The sequence below is a fragment of the Pan troglodytes genome, chromosome 5 (assembly GCF_028858775.2).
Source record: "Pan troglodytes isolate AG18354 chromosome 5, NHGRI_mPanTro3-v2.0_pri, whole genome shotgun sequence".
Taxonomy (NCBI): Eukaryota; Metazoa; Chordata; class Mammalia; order Primates; family Hominidae; genus Pan; species Pan troglodytes.
Genome location: NC_072403.2, coordinates 66,423,334 through 66,446,218, shown reverse-complemented (window position 1 = coordinate 66,446,218; position 22,885 = coordinate 66,423,334). Strand labels below are relative to the sequence as shown.

Sequence of the window (22,885 nt, the reverse complement as noted above, 5' to 3'; positions counted from 1 at the left end):
ATGCGGTGAGTGTTATAGCCCTATTAGAAGCCATGGGTCATGGAAGAGAACAGTGGAACCCAGCAACTAGTGTTCAGCTCAATTAGGACAAACCCGGGCACTTAGCCGTGCAGGAACAATGGCGAGCCTTTAGCCTGATCTGGAGTGGCAATGGGCACCTCACTGGATCAGGAGGTCAGCGGACATCCTGCTGGATCCGGATGGGTGGAAGTCAGTGGCGGGTCTGCGACAGCGGCAAACAGCAGTGGTGGACAGTGAGTGAAAGCTCAGATCGAGCCATAACAAACACAGACCAGAAGAGTCTGCAGTTGCAAGATTTAATAGAGTGAAAACAGAACTCCCATACAATGGGGGTTGCCCCTCCCTGCTAGAATGCCTGGGTTTATATCCTAATCATTGCCCCTCCCCCTGTGCTCTCAGGCGATATATGATTTGACTATTTCTTTACCTCCTGCTTTTAGCCTAATTAGTATTTTAGTGAGCCCTCTTTCCTACCTGATTGGTGGAGTGCGAGCTGAGTTACAAGCCCTGTGTTTAAAGGTAGGTGTGGTGTGGTCACCTTCCCCAGCTAGGCTTAAGAATTCTTAGTCAGCCTAGGAAATCCAGCTAGTCCTGTCTCTCAATGTGATATAGAATTTTTTACTCTGGTCATTTAATTGATTTACATTTTCCTAAGCCAATACCATGCTGTTTTGATTTTTGTGACTTTATAACATATTTTGATTTCTTGTGACTGTTTTGATTGTGGTAAGACTCACACCAAAAGAGGTGCCTCCTTTCAAAATTCTCTTGACTATTGTTTAGCAGGTCCAGAGAGATTTTAGAATCTATCTGGTCAAGATCCTCTCAAAAGGATTTCATTTTCTTATTTTCTAAACAGACACACAATTTCCTTAACCAAATTGGATGCTTGAAGGATCCTTTATGATTCAATTAGAAGTTCTAAAAACTGAGTCCTCAGGAAGAAATAAAAAGTAATAACAGCAAAACACCCACCATGATCGCTTTTCTTTCAAAGGCTTAATAAACATTACATAATTTCTTCCTTTAAACAACCCTGCTAGGGATGTTTTAATAAACTCATTTTAAGAGTGAAGAAACTGAACTTGGGGGAGCTTTATCAGCTGAGAGACTACCCAGCTAGAAAGGTAGTGAAGCAGGGATTACAACTGACTCTCAAGCTAAAACACTTAACCTCTAGTTTCTCTTCTCTCTAGAGCAGCGTTTCCCAAAGTGCTGTGCCTGGACCAGCAGCAGCAGAATCACCTGAGAATATGTTAGAAATGCAAATTCCCTGGCCCACCTGGACCTAACAATTAATAAACTCTGGGAATGAGATCCAGCAATCTGTGTTGTACAAGCCCTTCAGGTGTTCTGATGCAGGCAGTTTGAGAACCACTGATCTAGAATCCAAAGGCTGAGGAGTAATAAGAGGGTGCAAGAAATACTGCATGGAAAAAAAATAAAAAATAAACACAGAAAAGAACAGCACTCACTGAAATGAATGAGAAGAAATGCTACAGACATTCAGGGTTTATTAAATGACTGCTGTGTTGCCAATAACAGCCACTACATGGCATTATAGGAAATAAAACAGAAAGTGCTTAGCTAAAAGGTGTCCTTTATTCTTTTCAGATCAGAAAAGCTGAGAAATCATTGAAGCAGAGTGTATAAAAATCTAAGATCTTTCATCCCATTTCTCTGAGACTTATGATCAAGAAATGCATTAGCAACTCTTGGCTAATACACAAATGCCTGTCCATATGAATTTTGATCTCCTTCAGAAGCCAGATCATAAAAAGGTCTGAGCACCTGAGTGTGGAAGAAGCTTGGAAAACCCCTGAGAAGAAGAAACATCCTGAGACATCACAGAAAATAAGAGGAGATTGTCGAGAAAGAGCAGCCTACAATAGCAGTGCAGCTGGAAGGCTGAGGAGACAGGGTGAGGGCCAAGGGAATGAGGAAAGACTGCCAGGGTGGACGCTGGGAAGGCTGGGCCAGTAGCACCATCTGGGGTGGTGAGGTGAGCCATATGCCCTGTGCATTTGGGGCCTACCACAGCTGCCTCTGTGATTAAAAAGGGAACAAAAAAATAACTTTTTTATTACTATTTTTGAATTGGATACATTTACCATTATTGGCAGTAACATACAATTTGTCCAAATTTTCATTTAGTGAAATTAGTGCATCAAACCAGCTGGATTTGCCCATGCAAAGAGGACTTGGTAGGTTCAGGTGTTGGGCTCTTTGTAAGAATTATCTATTAATTAAGTGATTAAAAATAATTAGCCTTTCGGTTGGGTATCCTGTCAGGATTAGGGATAAATTCTTGGAGAAAACTGATTGTGAAAGGCACAGGCTTGGATTGAATGCATTCAAAATAGTCCCTGGGTCTTTCACTGAATAGTGAGATGCCTGCTTGGCTTGGAAAAATTCAGCCCACGAGATTTTCAAAATCACTCTATGAACAGGAAGACTGTTACTAACGCAGATCTTCGCCATCCTCTTGGAATTTAAAGCAGCATTTTCAAGGTTTATTATTCGTATTGGTTTTAATAGGATTCTTTTATGAACCTTTTTAATGAGGAGTATTCAATTATTGCTTCCTGAAAACATTGCTATGATATCAGATTTCATGCTGTGAGGCCTCATTTGGTTAATGTGTATGTGATCTGAATGGAAAATAAAAGAACTGTTAAATTGCCATTTCTTTACTTTACTGTATCAAGCTTTCTTTCTGCTGATGTTGGTGGTTGGTGGATGTATGCAAACACTCCATCTTTCTAGTTTGGGAAAGCCACCGGATTTAAAAAGAAAATGTACTTAAATGTAAAAATCCGTATAATGTGATGTCTATCACATAAGGCCTTTTTCAGACTAAAACCTTCTCTCTTTCTTTTAACAAATCAGAAAGGATTGGGCAGAAGTTTTCTAAGCCCGCGGGATGATTAATTAGAGAGGGTGCCACTGGCAAAGCTCAAAAATGTGAAAACAAATGCGCACGTTTAATATGTAAAGCTCAATCTGGAGTTTAAAACTGGATGCAGCAACTTGAAGTATGTGCCTCAAGGCATGGCTCAAATACTCCGCTGAAGAATCCAACTCATAACCCTGAAGAAAGAAAGTCGAATTGTTAATCCACTTTTAATCACCAATCAGGAGAACCTTTGCGAATAGTTGATAAAAAAGACCAGCATGTGACTTGAGTTGAAAGTGTTACATGCCTTTTATGCATCTTTAATTACAGCTATGAAAGCACTCATGAGCTCATGTACTAGTATATAATATTTCATTTTTAGGAATGATGACTAGGAATGTTCAAAACAGAATTAGGAGGTTCTGGAATAAGGCCATCCTTGGCATAATGGTTGGAGCAGGGAGAACACATTTATCCTGACAAAATCAAAACTAGTCATCCACCCTGAAATGCAATGCATAATAATCAAACTTTGAACTTTTATATAGATGGAAGCATATTAATCCCTTATCACCCAAATATGTGCTACTTGCTACCAAACAACTTCCTATGTAATGTAAAGTGCACTCACAGAAGTTCATTAACTTCCACGGAGGCCTTTGGTGTTTCAGTCTTATATATGCTAGCACCATCCTGTGAGAGAATGACATAACAAAAATTAAAGAACAAATAATACTTTCTTTGAACAAAGACTATACAGGAATTATATCTGCAGTAGGTATATTGATGTGAATAAACTATTTCAAGTTCTGAAATGGCAAAGCACCATGCATCAGCCATAAAGAAGTAGTTTCTGGGGAGTGAGAAGAGGGTTCAGGTGTTAAATTTCTTGTAGGAATTAATTAATTAAGTGACCAAAGATAATTAGTTGGGTATCCTGTCAACATTAGGGATAAGTTCTTAGAGAAAACTGACTGTCAAAGGCACAGGCTTGGATTATATGCATTTTAAATCATCACTGGGTCTTTCATTTGGTAGTGAGGTGCCTGCTTGGCTTAGAAAAGTTCAGCTCACAAGATTGAGGTAGCCGAATATGTGCCACCCCCATCCCTATTCCTCACCTCCACTCACCTGCCCCATCCCCATTCTTTTCTTTTCTTTCTTTTTTTTTTTTTTTTTGAGATGGAGTTTCACTCTTGTTGCCCAGACTGAAGTGCAATGGCATGGTCTTGGCTCACTGCACCCTCCGTCTCTCGGGTTCAAGTGATTCTCTTGCCTCAGCCTCCCAAGTAGCTGTACAGGTGCCCGCAAACATGCCCAGCTAACTTTATATGTTTAGTAGAGACGGGGTTTCACCATGTTGGCCAGGCTGGTCTCAAACTCCTGACCTCAAGTGATCCGCCATCTTGGTCTCCCAAAGTGCTGGGATTACAGGTGTGAGCCACTGCACCCAGCCCATCCCCATTCTTTGATCCTAACAGTTGTCATCTTCTCAATCGAAGGTAAAGTGCTATACCAATTCAACCACAAGGTGTCTCCTAGCCTCGCTCCGTCCTTCCAACTAGGGTGCCACCCTCCTTCTGTATAGAATTTCTGGCTCTAACGTAATATAAATGGCAAGTACTATTGGGTTTTTTTGCTATTATTATTGTTATTATGGTTATTATTGTAATTGTTCCCTGATGGGGTTGAAGAATCTCAATACTTCCCATTGTAGTTCTCTCCCTCCTACTGAGCTGGAGATTACAACCTCATTATACCAACTTTTTATTAATCACCAAAGGGATTCTTTGGTATGGGGATATTTTTATTAAAATATATTTTATAACAGCCTGATGATTTGGTTAATATGATTATCCTACTTAAATTGAAGGAGAGGGATCTGAGGCCAAGAGATGCCATGTGCTCTCCTACCGTTAAAACCAAGTTAGAATTTATATACCCTGAGTTTCTTGCTAGTAGTCAAGACAGCTATAAAATAAAAAAACACTGCCAGCCAAAAAATACTTATTCTGGAGTAAGGCAAATTTATATCAATAAACTTTCCTTATTAGTTTGCCAGAACATTGCACCTCAGCACTTATTCTTCAGCTACTAGGCAATTCTATTGCCATTGAAAAGCCTCAACAGGAAGGGAAATGCTCCATCATCAAGAATGTGGCCCAGTTTAACCAGCCTTTATTAAACACACAACAGTAAAAAGGTACCAAGCCCATGGATGTGCAATTTTTTCAAAGATGAGCAAAGCTTATCTCTACTCTTAAAAACTTTCCAAGATGGCCTCATGTTTTCATTTTTCCCAATATTGGAGCAAGTCCCTCAAATTACTCACCCAGTCTGTTAACACCTGGTACAAGCACCCTTTCAGGTAAATAGGCTAAGGGATTCCTATGATCCACCCATCAGCCTCTGGGACACTGATCTTTATCATATTCAAATCCCTGAGCTCATCCTTTAATTTTCCCACTTTGTCTAGTGACAATAGGAGCAACCAGTCAATCTCATTATACTCATTAGTTTGCCAAAAATGTTAGAAAGTCTCATATAAACAGTCATTCAGATCTTTACTTCCTACAAGTGGTTCAGAGTATCAAATGGTGCTATTTTGTATATCGCTATCACCAGAGCACAACATGTACTATCAATGCTCTCTTTACTACTGGAAATAGAGTTATGAAAATCTCTAAATCCAATTACATTACAGAGCCAATTCCAAAACCCCAGAACCAATTCAGAAAGCTCATTCTTAAGATTCTGTTCCTCTAGACTCCATACCAAAATGTGTATTAGGGTTCTCCAGAGAACAGAACCACTAGTGTGTGTGTGTGTGTGTGTGTTTGTGTGTGTGTGTGTATGCACACGCATGTGTGTGAGGAGAGAGAGAGATTTATTATAAAGAATTGGCTCATGCAATATGAGGGCTGACAAGTCCTAAGATCTGCAAGCTAGGAAAGTCAGCAGGCTCAAAGAGAGCTGAGAGTTGATGGTATAGCTCCAGTCCAAGTCTGAAGGCCCAAGAAGCAAGAGAGCTGATGGTGTAAGTTTCAGTCTCAGTCCAAGTCCAAAGGCAGGAGGAGACTGATGTCCCAGCTCAAAGGGAGTCAAGCAGAGAGAGTGAATTCTTCCTTACTCAGCCTTCTGTTTTTATTCAATCTTCAACTGATCGGATGAGGCCTGGGGACATTGTGCAGGGCAATCGGCTATACTCAGTTTACTAATTCAAATGTTAATCTTATCCAGAAATACTCTCACAAACACACACAGAAAAAATGTTTAACCAAATATCTGGGCACCCTGTGACACAAAATCAACCATTACAAAAGATTCATCCACACTAGTTTACAGTTTACCAATTCTACCATCTCTGCGTTCTATTCTCTGAAGAGCAGCTGAGCATAAATTCCCCCAAATGTTAATATTACAAAAAAAAAAGTTTTAGATTGAAACGAAATCAAATCAAGCAATAGTTTTGGATGCCAAATATGCAAGATGCATACTAGGCACCAACAGTTCTTCCGTGCTGATGCGATTATATAAAAATCATAAATATAGGCTTTCTGCTCTCCCATTCCATAGACAGTCACATCTTGTGCAGTGCCAGCCATGTCCCTGAGACACGAAGGTTGAAGTGAAGGCCAGAGTAAACGGATTTGGCCTTACTGGGTGCCTGATCACTAGGACAGTTTTAACTCTAGCAAAGTGATTATTGTCACCATCAATGACCTCTTCATTGACCTCAATTACATGGTCCACATGTTCCAGTATGTTTCCACCCATGGCAAGTTCCACGCACCATCAAGGCTGAGAATGGGAAGCTTGTCATCAATGGCAATCCCATTACCATCTTCCAGGAGCAAGATCCCATCCAAATCAAACAAGGGGATGCCAGTGCTGATTATCTTGTGGTATCCACCAGCATCATCACTACCTTGGAAAAGACTAGGGCTCACTTAAAGGGGACATGATTTCTCCCCCTTCTGCTGATGCCCCCATGTTTGTGATGGGTGTGAATCACGAGAAAAACAAAAACAACTTCACAATCATCAACAATGCTTTCTGTTCCACCAACTGCTTAGCACCCCCAGCCAAGGTCATCCATGACAACTTTGGCATCATGGAGGGATTCATGACCACAGTCCATGCCATCACTGCCACCTAGAAGACGAAGACAACCCCTCTCGGAAACTGGGATGACAGCTATGGAGCTCCACAGACATCACCCCTGCAATTAACTAGTGTTGCCAAGGCAAAGTCATCCCCACACTGAATGAGAACCTCACTGGCATGGCCTTCTGTGTCCCCACTGCCAACATGTTGGTTGTGGACCTGACCTGCCATCTAAAGAAACCTACCAAATATGGTAACACCAAGAAGGTAATGAAGGAGGCACAGAAGGGCCCCTCAAGAGCATCGTGGTGCTACACTGAGCACCAAGTTGTCTCCTCCAACTATAACAGTGACATCGACCTTCCACTTTTGACGTTGGGGCTGGCATTGTCCTCAGCGATAACTCTGTCAAGCTCATATTCTGATATGACAATGAATTTGGCTACAGCAACAGGGTGGTAGACTTTATGGTACACATGGCCTCCAAGGAGTAAGAGCCCCCTAGACCATCAGCCCCAGTGAGAACACAACAAGAAAACAGAGGCCCTCAGCTGCAGCAAGTCCCTGCCACACTGTCCTAGACTATCAGCCCCAGTGAGAAAACAACAGGAAAAGAGGTCCTCAGCTGCTAGCAAGTCCCTGCCACATTCTGTCCCTGACATGCTGAGACTCTCCCTTCAACACAGTTTCCACACCAGACCCCCTGAAAAATGGGAGAAGCCTAGGGAGCCCCACCTTGTCATGTACCATCAATAAAGTCCCCTGTACTCAACAAAAGAAAAAAATCATAAACATAATGGCATTTTACCTTCAGCCTGATGTTTTACATCCTTTCTGTTTAACTACATATCTACTCAAATAACACACTGAGGTAGCATAAATATATGCCCATTCCAGGAAGTCTGTACATCCAGTTTTACTCCAGATGCATTTTCTTATGACTGGATTCTCTTTCTCACTGTTCTATAAACTCTTTGAGTTCCTCACTCAATTTTAATCACTTTTAGATAGGTATTCAATATGCTAAACAGAGATGGGCAAACACCAAATGCAAAATTAAATAAATAAGTAGTTTTATGACTTTTATGTATATTAAGTGTGTAGAGACATTATTAGTTTTTTACTTCTAGCATGAAACATCTATCTCATTACTTTACAGACATGCTTTATTTGTACACTGCCTTAAAATTGGCTCTCCAGTTATTTTTATGGATTTCTTATCTCCAAACAGATAGTAAATTCCTCAAATGTCAGGGATCATAACCTTCTCTTCTTTTGAATGGTGTTTATGAGCAAAAATGTAACTGCTCAATAAAATTTAGGTGAATCATACACCTTTGTATTCTTGGTTGAACAAATGAAAGAATAAATGACTGCCAAATCCTCTGCTGTCTCTGTCGTATCTGATCTTCTAAGGGAGAGATGGGATAGGGCATCTCATATCTAGCAATAAAGAAGTTGCTCCACATACAGAAGCTGAAACAAAAATTGATTCTGAAAAATTTACATTTCAAAACAGTGTAAATAACGGTGTTCTTGGAAATGGTGTTCTTTAAAATGCTACGTTATTCAAATCAACTCTCAGTTATTCAGGAGCTAATTATTCAAGGGTTATAACCCAAGAATTCAATACTTATCCAAGTGGCCTCTTACTGAAGGTGATCAAATATGAGGTCTCTAGAAAGATGCCACCTTTGTAACCCTCTTGAAAAAAATTATTTGAAGACAAAAAGAAGAAGAGATATAATTAACAACTCAGGAACAGAAAAGTCAGCATAAAAGAATAGGCAGTGAACATGGAGATCAATTAAAATCAGATATCCAAATAATTGCAAATCTAGTTATAAAACTAGAGGTAAATGTCAAAAAGAAAGGTTTCTTAATGAAACAAAGTCTTAGTTATAAAATAGATCTAAATCCCAAGATTTGATTAACCAAAGACAAGTAATAAGGGAAGAATAGAAGCACTCTTGAATAAAGAGGTTTCAAAATAAACTAGTTCACTCTTAATTTTGGTAATTACAGAAAATATTAATGAACGGTTTAGGAAAGTTTACAAATAACACATATAACATAAAATCAGGATGTATAACTTCTAAAAGATTTAAGAAAATTAAAGGAAGTAGTTGATTTGTGTTTGTTTATCAAATACATTTTGAGCAGCCTCTGTTTATCGGCACTGCTCCAGTTTGTGTATATACAGCAGTGATTTGCAACCTAGAGACCCAAAGGGTTGATAATGTCTCTTAAAGTGAGTCTAAAAACAACTCAGAAAAAAATATGTTGTTTATAAGCAATAGTCATAAAACAAACAAAGCCAAAAGACTAAAAAGTTAAAAGTTTATGGCAAAGACCCATGAGACCTTGAAGGAGGGGCCTGCAAATCTTTGACCAGCCTGCTGGGTTGTAGACTTTCTGGATGACCCAGCCCTGCTCATTCTCCAGCCTTGCCTTGAGTATCTCTTCCAATTAGTCACAAGGCTTAATTAACTCCAATGACTCTTAAGGATGTAGCACATTCCCTGGGAAGTACATTTTTGCTTATCAGAGTGACTGGAGGTCCCTATTAACATTTGATGGGTTGAGCTAGCATGGTGAAGAAACTTCCTTCATTCCACACAACTTTAGAATATCCCACTAAATATTCATGTAAGTTAAAACATTTCTTTGAAACTTATTACCCAAACCTGATTTTTTTTATATTTAACAAATAACTTTTGCAAGGTTTTAATATAAATGACTTCTGTGTTAATCAAGGGAAGTGGTATTTCATTTTATTCAGAAATTTACCAAATATTGTTCCTCATGTAGGAATATCATGTCATCAATAGCAACCTAACTCATGAAATGTGAGTTACCAACCAACGTAACTATGCTGTGTTTCATTCATAGTGATTTGATGTTTGGATTACAAACATCTGACAACTTCATTATACCTTCTAGAATATCTGTGGTCAACAATTCACACCTAAAATTCTTATTAACTTGCAATATATTTATTGACTTTTGTTTCTTCATTGTATCCCAGTTAAGGCATTGTATTGATTTTTTTTTGAAATGATGTATGTAAGTACATGTGAATTTCATTTCAGGATAGTAAAAGGGGTACTGTAAAATATTTGTTATAAATGGATTTCACATTGGCTTCCCTTAAAATATTCCAAAATGCCAAACTTTTTCCCAGCCCAGGGTTTCCATATAGGTAAAGTTCACTGCCCTCCACACTTACTTCAAATCCTAAAGATCTCAAAACCCTCACTTCCCTGTCTGTAGGCTGACTTCTTTGGCTTTTTACCTCAGCTGTCCCATCATGGACAAAATGTCACCTCTGCTGAGAAGCCTTCCCTGCCTCCTCTAGCAATTGTGTTTCCTCTGTAGCCTTCCATATTTTCACTTTGTTTCTTTCAGAGCTTTTATCACCAATGCTAATTATTATGCTCGTTTATATACTTAATATCTATTTCCCCCAATAAAAGTAAAACCAAGTCTTTTTCATTGTTATTGTTCACCAACATATAGCCAGGGTCTAGTACATGGCCTAAAACATGATGAGCGATCAATAATAATTGGTCGAATGAAGGAAAGCTGATAGAAATTCAAGGAAAAAATGGAAGAAGGAAAAAATTTCCTAATTATATAGGATGAATTTAAACACAGCTCCCAATCTTGGAGGAAACCAGTAGGTGATAAATAAGTGAAAAATCTCAATATGATTAATAAGATTGCTTTCAGAGACAAACACTAAATTTTTAAAAAAATACATGTATTTATTTAATAACTTCAACTTATTTTACATGCATGGGGTACATGTGCAGGTTTATTACCTGGGTATTTTGCATGATGCTGAGGTTTGGGATACAACTGATACCATCACCCAGGTACTGAGCATAGTACCCAATAGTTAGTTTTTCAACACGTATATCCCTTCCTCCCTCCTCCTTCTAGTAGTCCCAGTGTATATTGTTGCTGTCTTTATGTCCATGAGTGTTTAGCTTCCACTTATAAGTGAGAACATGCGGTGTTTGGTTTTCCCTTCCTGTATCAATTCACTTAGGATAATGGCCTCCAGCTTCATCCATGTTGCAGCAAAGGGCATGATTTCATTCTTTTTTATAGCTGTATAGTATTCCATTGTATATATGTACCCTGTTTTCTTTATCCAGTCTGTTTATGGGCACTTAGGTTGTTTGCATGTCTTTGCTACCACAAATAGTGCTGTGATTAACATACAAGTGCATGTGACATTTGGTAGAACAATTTATTTTTCTTTAGATATATACCCAGTAATGGGATTACTGGGTTGATTGGTAATTCTGTTTTAAGTTATTTGAGAAATCTCCAAAGTACTTTCCACAGTCATTGAACTAATTTGCATCCCACCAATAGTGTATAAGCATTCCCTTGCTCCACAGCTTTGCCAGCATCTGTTGTTTTTTTGACTTTTTAATAATTGCAAACCACCATGGTACATGTTTACCTATGTAACAATCCTCCATATCCTGCACATGTATCCTGGAATTTAAAATTAAATTATATTTCAAAAAATTAAAATTAAATTAAATTAAATTAAAAAGCCACATTATAAATTGCAACAGAAGGAACTAAGAAGTCTAGAGAGGAAGGTGTGGTGTCTACATTAATTTTTAACATCAGCAGAACTTCATCATTTGAGAAAAACCTGGAGGATTTGAAGAAAGCCTGGAGGATTTGAATCTTGGTCTTTATGACTCCTGTGGTGATAACAGGAGAAGACATAGTATAGAGGACCCCTAGCTCCAGTGATGGACATAAATATTGGCTGATGATGTATTCTTAAAGTCTGTTTTCCTGCAATGATACATAATAAGTGAGTGTGCTCTACTTCAAGACAAAGGTACAAACAACCATGGAAATGTGGGGATATAAACAGTATGTTCTTTGAGATTACTGAGTTGGCATTACAAGTACCCTTCTAAGTGATCAGTCACTAGCAGTGGAAGTCGAAGAGTGTGTTGAGCTATCGAAATTTACTTTTGCAATTAGGTGAATATTCCACTAACTTTTGTTTTTTGGTTGCAAATAATAAAACCCACTTAATTCAAAAAGGACAAAGGACAAGTAAAAGGGACAAAATGTTATGATGACCTTGAGGTATGCCATGGAATCAAAGGCCTATCAATGGCATTAGCAAAGTCTAGGAACATCAGAGGAAATCCATCCAAAACCAAGACAACGGCTCTTCTGGTCTCCCTTTCTCACTCTTGCTCTCATTCTGTCCATCTATGTGGTCTCCTCACTTTATCTATCAGCATGTGTTTTTATATATAGTAGAATGATTTCTATTGTTTTGGGTATATACCCAGCATGTTGGCTTCCTATTTCTCTTTTTTTTTTGAAACCAATGTGACTCAAAATGACCAACACAATAGAAAATTCCTTCCTCTCTTCAGAAATTTGTGTTACTCAACTAAGACAACTGAATAAATCAGCTAGAATTTCTGAATCTCAACTCCAAATTCCTGGAAACAAGACTAAATTGACCCACCATATTTAGAAGTTTACCTCTAGTCTGATCTGCTATGGCCCAAGAGGAAGAGTTGTGTGCACTGTTGTTAGGCCTGCCCATGTGGGTGGGTAGAGATAGTGCAGCTCTAAGGGAAAGAGGGTTGTGGCTGGGCATATGCCCTAAAGATGCATCTACTAGGCTGGAGTTTTTTTAAGTAAAAGACTATAAAGTTAGAGAATAGATCAAACTTGTGTTCATTTTTATGAAGAAAGCCTGGGTGTAAAGGAAAAGCTCCCAAACCATTCCCAGAAAGCTCCAAATATTCCAAAAAGAAAAAAAAAAAAGAAAAAGAATTCTACATCTCCTTTTGTATTATTTGACTTTTTTACAAGTAGTCAGCTGAGTTCACCTAGAAAATCTTTTGCATTACTCAATGCCTGAAAATAGCAGCAGAGAAGAACTTTTCAAAATAAGAGACTTCTCCAGTCTCTGAAAGGTATTTCTCAGTGAATTTGTTCTCAGTTTCTGCTTCTGATGAGCAGTTGGACTGTTACCCTGACACTGATTCTGGGAAGTTATGCCATTTAGAATTCTTTCATATCTTTATATCTACTGTCTACAAATTTTAGTTGAGAATTAATCAGACAAGCTCTTGGAATTAAAATATGGTCCATAGCATGATAAAAGATTATTTCCTCATTATCTGTGGATGATATCTCTCCCTCAATAAGTTAGTAGGTTTTCTGAAATGATATATAGCTTCCAACTTTTGCCTACATTTCTGAAAGCTATAAAAACATGTTAGTAGCTAAATCCATATGTTATCTGTAGAGGTGAGACCAGGAAATTGTGTGGAATAATGTGGCAATTGATATCAGCTTCAGCCAAAAGTAACTTGCAAAATAAGGTGAGGGGGGAAGAAAAGAACTAATAAGCACTGACAATAAAAAAAATTACATAGCATATTTTTTAGTCCTAATTTTGTAGGTATCAGAACTTTTATAATTAAGTCAAACAACATTCTTCTATTGAAAAACTTTTTTTGAACAACTCTTGTGGTTACAAATGTTTTCTTAGAAATAAGCCTGCAACTTCCACTCCTAGGTTCTAATACAAGCATCTGTGCAATCATTGCATTGAACAAGTTAAGACTCCAAAAGTGCAACAGAAAATAAATTTATTTTTACTGCCACTGCCATTAAAGCTTGCTCTGAGGAGCTGGTTCTTTTGTTTTCATGCCCTTATAAGCACTTGGAAAGTCCCCGTGACTTTTTTCTTTATATTCATATGATATATATATCTCTTTCCCCACCTGGCACTTTTCCTCCCAGTCACTCACTAGGCTACCTCTGCCGCCTCCAGGTTGAGGATGGAGAGAGAGAGGAGGCAAAGATAAAGAAAGATCTCATTTTCATTGGTATTTTACGGCAGTATAAGTTTGATGCTGTTTGATCTTAGCAGAAATTTAAAGTTGGGCTTTCTTTCAAGCCCCTTGACATCCCACCATCGTTGGATTTCTTGCTAGTACTTCCCTTGACATTTCAGTGTCCTTCTTATGTGACACTCTGGGGCAAGATCCAAGACAACTCCTCTTGCGTGACCTTATCCAGCCCAGAGGAGATAACCATGCATCCTTAGTTAGACTAACTCTAAAGGAGCAAGTAGCAATGGTCTGGTCAAATGGCATTAAGATCCCAATTTCTGAGCAGGTTAGTGCCACTGTATCTACCTCTTTTCTCACCACCATCACAGCCAGATAACCATAGTCTTCAGCCACGTAGATATATTTTTTGAATAAGCCAGACAGCAACTTTAAGAAAAGCATGTCTAGCTCTCAACAGTGGTTCAGTCCACTAAAACCTCTTTCCCTGAACTTAGAAAGAGAAAAAAGGACCTTCTTTATTCCTACCACACATGACTGGGGAGAGTGAAAACACCCTAAGGGCCCTCTCCACAAATATCATCTTCAGGACTCCAGGTGAACCCATCTATTCCTTGAAGGAAGAAGAGTTGCTAATGGTTGCCTGACTGGATTTTGAATACCCCCTTGGAAGTCTTTCATGATGTTTTAATGCATCACTCTCAAATGCAGAGCAGCTGGCTGCCCACACTTGGGGTGTGCAGTGGAAAGTTAAGCTGATTTAGTTTTGTTTTAAATTGTGCTACCTGTGGGAGCACAGACAACATGGATAATGCTTCTTCCACGGGAAGTCTTTTCCACAGGAAAGCCTTTCAAAGCCCTTCAAAATGATGCTCAAGGCTCTTTAGAGTTTTCAGGTACTTCACATCCATTATAGTATTTGAAACTCCTCTGTAAGGTAGGAGGGATGAGTACTAAATTAGGCCCACAAAGAAGTAGAACTTACTTGTTCAGAGGTCTATACTATAAAGTTCTGACCATGAATCCAGTGCCCAACCATGAGCGAAAAAATTGTAAAGCAAGCAGAATTGTTTGATAAAATAGAATTAAAAGCCCAATTATTGAAGAAGATACCATCAGACTGTGAAGAGCCCCTGGAAAACAACCACCACTTCTCTAGTGATTCCTACTGGGAATCCAGATATGTGTATTTTGAATAAGCTTTCCAGGTGATTTTTTTTCTGATATGTATGCTTCCTTTCCCTCTCCTTCCATTTCCTTCATCTCTACCATTCCCATTCTGCTACCTCCCCAAGAATAACTGCCCTAATAGGTCTGAGAAAATAGTGGTAGTGAATTAAGACAATTAACCAAAAACCAGTTGACACAAAACAATATTTGCAACCCAGAAACAACTAGTTGTTTGTATGCACAGCCCACACTCACCTGCCAACCTCTCAGCTTTGCCAATCTATTAGGTTGAAGATGTGTAGAGAATTCAAAAATGGAGAAGCAAAAACAGGAAAAAAGGGCCAGAGTCCATGCTATGGCCATGTATCATGATACACTTAACTACCAAGCACTTCTTAAATTATGTCCTAAACTCCTAAACTAAACTACTCCAAAGATAAAGAGGTAGCTGCCTATGACCTTTCTCCTGTCCTTATACTTAATTTCCTTCTGTTTTTCTCTTTCCAATATTTTTCCTGCCAAGTTGCAGCATTAAAAGAGATTGAGGAAAGCAATCCTAGGAAATAGTTGAGGTGTAAACAATTATATTTGACTTAGGGATTCCTTGACACACAAATCTTAACTCTGTCAGAATATTCAGAACACATAGTCATTGTAGCAAAATACCTAGAGAAAGAATAAGAAACAGTTATTTAATTTGGTGTGTGAGCAATAGGCAGAATATATCAAGTTACAGGAGAGGATAGGTAAAAGAGAATGATGTCAGTAATTATGCAATACATATATAAGAATTTGGTACCTGGAAATGGAATAATGCCCAAACAAAAAATCTAAACTATGATCCATTGGTTCTGGGACTGAAACCCTGTCTTTACTAAAAATACAAAAAATTAGCCAGGCTTGGTGGCGGGCGCCTGTAGTCCCAGCTACTTGGGAGGCTGAGGCAGGAGAATGGCGTGAACCCAGGAGGTGGACATTGCAGTGAGCCGAGATCACGCCACTGCACTCCAGCCTGGGCAACAGAGCAAGACTCCATCTCAAAAAAAAAAAAAAAAAAAGAAGAAGAAGCTCAAAGGGCCTAGGGAGTCTGTTGGTGGGAGTGAAAAAAAATGGTCGTGGGAAGTTTGGCAACACTGACACCTGTGGTCAAGTGGAAACTAGAAAGGATGCCTAATGAATTTGGGAATCGGTTCTGGGGAGATTGCCCCACAGAAGGTAGAAGGTGCCAGCTTGCTTCTAGATGCCTATGACCACAGACTAGAAAAGACTGACAGGCTTAAAAAGGAACTATTAAGTATTCCAGAAGATTTTAGAGAAAATATGAAGAATCTAGGACTTGCTTAGTTTGAAAGTAAAAATTATTCCTTATTCCCAGTCTCTCCCAGCAAAATATTCTCAGTGAAATAGCTTCAAAGCAAAGCTGAAATCCAGAGTGCCATCAGTAAAGCATGACTTCAAGTTAAAGATTTCAAGGCATGGCTGTAAGACCATTCTGAAATATTTAAGTCCTAGTAGGAAAGAATCTCTGGGGTATGCTTCACAGACCTTCTCAGTTAAGCAGCTGGACTTTTCAGAATCATCAGGGTATTATCCCATAACAGGTTCACAGTTGCCAAAGGTAGAGAAGGGGGTATCTAAGAAAGAAATATTGGTGTGGCTTTTGTCTAAAGAAATTTATTATAAAATGATGCCGAACAAACTCATAAAGTTTATAAAACAATTTTTTTCACTTTAACTAAAAGAGACAGAAACAATTTAGAATGAAAACACATTGCTGGATCCCAACCTTCTATGGGCAAGAAGCAGGCTGAGAAAACTACTCAGCTCTAAACACAGGTCACATAGAAAAGGAAGGATAATTTTGGCAGAACCAAAAGCCCGGAGGATTGAGCCACGAGCCATGGAAAAGTCTCCCCAAGGAGTAGGGCAGGGCCACAATCAAGGAACTGGCAAGTGCTTGATTAGACTTTAGAACTGCTAAGGACTAGGGACTGCTATGTGCCTACCATTTCGTTCTGAAATGGAATGTCCATTGGGGTTCCCCTATCTCTGAGCTACCATTGTGTATTGTGGAGGTTAGTCTCTTGAGTTCATAGTTCTTCAGATAGAAAGTAACTCTACTCGATGAACTGTGCTTAAGGATCCTTATCTGTATCTTGCCTTAATTTAAAAGATGAGATCCTGGACTTTGAGCTGATAGCAGGAGGTGGCCAGAGAGTAAATATTTTAGACTTGCAGGCCATAAGGCCTCTGTCACAATTATTCGACTCTACTGTTACAGCATGAAAGCAGCACTAGACAACATATAAATTAAAAGGCATGTCTGTGTTCCTGTAAAACGTTATGAAAATAAGTGGAAGCCCATAGTTTGCCAATCCCTGATGTAACGGGATGAGGTTTTAGTGATCTAGAACAAGCATATTTTGCATATGAGAGAAGTATAAATCATTCGTGACCAAAGCGTAAATTATAGAAAATTAAAGACGGCCACAAATCATCTGACACTCCTCTCTGAGAAACTGGACAGACTCTGGAACTCCTTTGACCAATTAAATACAGCAGAAGTGACATCATGTTAGTTTCCTCACCCCTAAGACACTGGCAGCTTCCTCTTCCTATCTCTCAAAACTTACTCTTGGAGCCCTGAGGCCTGAGTGTAAAGATTCCAACTACCAGCTGAAGAGACCTTATGGAGAGACCTTCAGCTCATCTGGCGAGGGAAAAGGGCCCAGCAGAGTCATTGTGGTCAAGATACCCGGCAGGTGAGTAAAGCTGCCTTGAAATCTCTAGATCCTGGTAAGCTACCAGTTAAAAACTACCAAGTGACCTCATTCAACACAACATGGAGTAGAAGAATCACCCAGCCAAGATCTGTTCAAATTACTAAGCCACAAAGTCTTAAGAGATGTGAAAGCCGTTGTATTTTAAGTCACTAAGTTTTGGAGTTTTTTATTGCAAGAAATAAGTCAAACACATGTATACACATACGTATATATCCACCCCAATATTAGGAACAGTTTAGGGATTGTGGGGAACTTAAGTTTGGAGTTTTCTCTTGTTTTGTTTTTCATGACTTACTATGTTCTTCAACTTTTAAAAAAACAAGCTTGAAAGTTTTCTTCCTGACCAAAACAAAGAAAAAAGTAATTGAGAGGAAATCTGGACTCAAATAAAGAGATATAACATGGTCAAAATGACCCTTAAGAGAGAGCAATTATTTTTTCAGCTCCAGCAGAAGAGCCAGGCAAGGAGGCTGACAAAGAAACTTTATCAGAGCCCAGAGGAAAGTTGATTAGGATCTGGCTGTGAAAATGGAGGAAAAGAGGTAGTTTTTTTTTTTTTAATGTTATCCAAGAGTAGATGAAACTTACTCCTCTCACCTTCTTCATTTCATCATAGAGATGTGAAAAGGTCACAAGAATTATACCCAATAGCAGCAAGACTGTATCTCCATTTTTCTGTCTCCATCCTAAATCTGAGCAAGGAATAAGTGAATATAAGCAAGGCACATTTTTGTATCTCATCAGACTCATAGAAACAATATTTGTGTTTTGTTTTTTTCAAAATTGATTTCTTTATTTTAATAGTCTTTAAACATTGGAGTGTCCCGAAAAGTAGGCCACCTGCTCTTGATCTACAGAAGGCCCCACCTCCTGACCCCAGTTTACCATTGTTTCAAAACACAAATGCCAAACTGGAATTTCTTAGCAGACATTAAGTATTTCTGCTGTACATTATCAAAGGTCACAGGCTGCCTCCTAATACGTATTCTAGGGATATACTGACCATATCCAAAGTGACTTTTTTGGCAAGAGAGGCAAGCTATTCTCTTCAGCAAAATGTCCAGGCAATCTGTACCCCACTTACTGTATTCTAATAAACCATCTAGGGCACTTGTCAAATAAGTAATTTGCATTCTAAGAGATTAAATTTTAAAGGCAAATATTTGACCCAATTTGCAACACCCCAATTTTTTCAAATGTTGCATCTCTTTTTTTTTTTCCATCTGCACTTGCACAACAACAATATGAAGAATCTGTACAACAGGTGGCTTATTGATATGCCCTGGAAGTTCAAATTTCTGCTTTAATTCTCCAGAAAGAGAGAGAGCAGACATCTTAATGAAGGACAGCAGAACACATAAGAAACTAATGAAAAGAACACGATGATGCCCCAGAGGTGTCTAATACATTGCGAATTTCATTTTAAATAAAATCTGATCATTTTTAGTTTCTTGTCAGATGTATCTTCTAAGCTTGTCTTTCATTCCTGCTGCAGGAAATTCTTTACTGACACTGAATTGGAGACATAATTATTTTTCCCCAACTCATGGCTTTGTGTTTCTGGAAAGATGATTTTCAGCATGCAAATTTGATGCATCCAAAATCATTCTGATGCAAGACCAGAGCTTCACAACTCTTTTTATAATTTCAAAATGAGTTTGCTGCCCAAAGGAAAACATAAAACACACCAAAGCTAGAGAAAGACGGTAACATCTCTAAATAGCTTAGAAATTTCTCCCTGCCTGATGAATTGCTTTTATTAAAGAGTTTACTGTTTCTCCTCAAATTTGAATGGATGTTTCTAAAAATGGAATAAATGGTGAAAAGACAAGAGGAAAGAAGCTGACAAACTCTAACCACAATAGCATTCAGCCTCAACCAAAGGAATAGAACAATAAACCTGGAAAGACGTTATTTATCTAATAATGATAGTAATAATTTATATAATTTATATAATGATATAATGATAGTAATAATTATATGATAGCTTACTACATGCCAGACACTACTGTAAACCCGTAGTGTATAGTGACCCATTTAATCTTCACAACAGGAGTAACTTTTATTTCCATTCTGTAGGTAAGGAAATTGAGTCACAAAAAGGTTAAGCAAATTGCCCAAAGTGTGGAGCCAGGATTTAAACACAGGCAGCTCTGGCTCTAGATTCTAGGTCCTAACCACAGTACAATAGTGCCTAAAACATCCAGTTTAGGACAACTAAGAATATCCTATGGATCTGGAAGAAATTGCTAGGACTGTTTCTTGGAACAGTGAGGCCAGAGAGAGAGACAGAGAGAATAGATACTCCGTCCTTTCTTATCTCTTCAAAAGTCTTCACAGTTTCTTAAGGGCAGTGAAAAAAAAAATGTTTCTCAGGGTAGGTTGGTGTCAGGGGAATGATAAAAACAGCAACACTACCCAAAGCTCCATAAATTACTGCTGGGAATTCCACAACAAAACATAACAGTCTGGTTTCAACCATCTCTCCTGCTAGTTTAATAGACCAAGATGTTTAGATGTATTTCTTTCAAGTTTTTATAGAAAAACTAGGGTTACAAACAATGTGTTTGCAGAAAAAAAAAAAAACAATGAAGAACATTCCTCCATTTTGATGGTAAATGTATTTTTGGTTGATACAGGAATTTTTGTCATTGAGAGTCAATAAGGAACTCACGAAAGTTATTCAATGTCCAACAGATCCATTGAGTTATCATATAAAAGCTGTAACTCATCAAGACAAACTAAATGTGCCAAATTGTATACTCTACTTGGGATTTTTGTCAACATGATGAACTTAGGAAGATGTCTGCCTGAATAGATATTGTTTTCATGGTTAAATAGAAATCACAATTTACTTCAAAAGGAAAGCTACTCACATCTGTCTTTTCACATGGCAAATGTTTTTTTTCCCAGGATTTCATTTGCTTCCATTTATTATTTTTCTGGGAAGGAGAAATATGAAATCTGATAATGCATTGTTAGAAATAACATTTAATTCATTTTATTTAAAAGCTTTCAGTTACTTATTTCTCGGCCTGAACTCAACTTTATTAAAGAATTTTAGAGCCTCATGATATTTTATGTACATATTATTCATTCACCCAGAACATGTTGACTAAGCATTTACTATGTGTCAGGAACAGTTCTAGGGAATGGAGTCCAAACTTATCTTAGAGATGCGTAAAAGAGAGCCAGAGAAGGAAATTGCCAGCTACAGGTGAGGCCCAAAACTAGCAGAGATGCTTAATTTTAAAGGCAAGTTTTCTCCCTCTCCTGATACTGCCTCACAGGGGTGAGACTGTACTAGGTGCTGTGTGAGACATAGAGCATACAATAAGAAAGTCTCAGGATAAAAAATCAATGTACAAAAATCACAAGCATTCTTATACACCAACAACAGACAGAGAGCCAAATAATGAGTGAACTCCCATTCACAATTGCTTCAAAGAGAATAAAATACCTAGGAATACAACTTACAAGGGATGTGAAGGACCTCTTCAAGGAGAACTACAAACTGCTGCTCAAGGAAATAAAAGAGGATACAAACAAATGGAAGAACATTCCATGCTCATGGGTAGGAAGAATCAATATCGTGAAAATGGCCATACTGCCCAAGGTAATTTACAGATTCAATGCCATCCCCATCAAGCTACCAATGCCTTTCTTCACAGAATTGGAAAAAACTACTTTAAAGTTCATATGGAACCAAAAAAGAGCCCACATGCCAAGTCAATCCTAAGCCAAAAGAACAAAGCTGGAGGCATCACACTACCTGACTTCAAACTATACTACAAGGCTACAGTAACCAAAACAGCATGGTACTGGTACCAAAACAAAGATATAGATCAATGGAACAGAACAGAGCCCTCAGAAATAATGCTGCATATCTACAACTATCTGATCTTTGACAAACCTGAGAAAAACAAGCAAAGGGGAAAGGATTTCCTATTTAATAAATGGTGCTGGGAAAACTGGCTAGCCATATGTAGAAAGCTGAATCTGGATCCCTTCCTTACACCTTATACAAAAATCAATTCAAGATGGATTAAAGACTTAAACGTTAGACCTAAAACCATAAAAACCCTAGAAGAAAACCTAGGCATTACCATTCAGGACATAGGCATGGGCAAGGACTTCATGTCTAAAACACCAAAAGCAATGGCAACAAAGACAAAATTGACAAATGGAATCTAATTAAACTAAAGAGCTTCTGCACAGCAAAAGAAACTACCATAAGAGTGAACAGTCAACCTACAGAATGGGAGAAAATTTTCGCAACCTACTCATCTGACAAAGGGCTAATATCCAGAATCTACAATGAACTCCAACAAATTTACAAGAAAAAAACAAACAACCCCATCAAAAAGTGGGTGAAGGATATGAACAGACACTTCTCAAAAGAAGACATTTATGCAGCCAAAAAACACATGAAAAAATGCTCATCATCACTGGCCATCAGAGAAATGCAAATCAAAACCACAATGAGATAGCATCTCCCACCAGTTAGAATGGCAATCATTAAAAAGTCAGGAAACAACAGGTGCTGGAGAGGCTGTGGAGAAATAGGAACACTTTTACACTGTTGGTGGGACTGTAAACTAGTTCAACCATTGTGGAAGTCAGTGTGGCGATTCCTCAGGGATCTAGAACTAGAAATACCATTTGACCCAGCCATCCCATTACTGGGTATATACCCAAATGACTATAAATCATGCTGCTATAAAGAAACATGCACACGTATGTTTATTGCGGCACTATTCACAATAGCAAAGACTTGGAACCAACCCAAATGTCCAACAATGATAGACTGGATTAAGAAAATGTGGCACATATACACCATGGAATACTATGCAGCCATAAAAAATGATGAGTTCATGTCCTTTGTAGGGACATGGATGAAATTGGAAATCATCATTCTCAGTAAACTATCGCAAGAACAAAAAACCAAACACCGCATATTCTCACTCATAGGTGGGAATTGAACAATGAGAACACATGGACACAGGAAGGGGAACATCACACTCTGGGGACTGTTGTGGGGT

General features: G+C 38.4%; 1 pseudogene; it reads left to right on the top strand.

Moving 5' to 3' along the window:
* The first annotated feature begins 150 nt into the window (after positions 1-150).
* Positions 151-7,486, top strand: LOC100611550 (glyceraldehyde-3-phosphate dehydrogenase-like; annotated as a pseudogene).
* Positions 7,487-22,885: the final 15,399 nt, after the last annotated feature.